This window comes from Cystoisospora suis, assembly GCF_002600585.1.
Source record: "Cystoisospora suis strain Wien I chromosome Unknown contig_8218, whole genome shotgun sequence".
Lineage (NCBI taxonomy): Eukaryota > Apicomplexa > Conoidasida > Eucoccidiorida > Sarcocystidae > Cystoisospora > Cystoisospora suis.
In genome coordinates, this window is record NW_027161001.1 from 14764 (window position 1) to 14980 (window position 217).

The following is a 217-nucleotide window of genomic DNA, read 5'->3' on the forward strand; positions in this document are numbered from 1 at the left end:
AGAAGAAGAAGAAGAAGGCGGTGGTGAGAAAGAGAGAGGAAGAAGGGTTGAAGCGTTTCTTTAGCGCAGAATCAGGAGAGAGGCCACCAACAGTACGACAAGGTCGAAGCCTACTTCTTTCTCTCCTAGTCTTTTCTCTCAGCCATACGCCAGTCAGGTCGCTATCTCCTTCTTTCGATTCCTTCTCCTTAGTCTTCTTCACCCCCCCCCCCCCCCC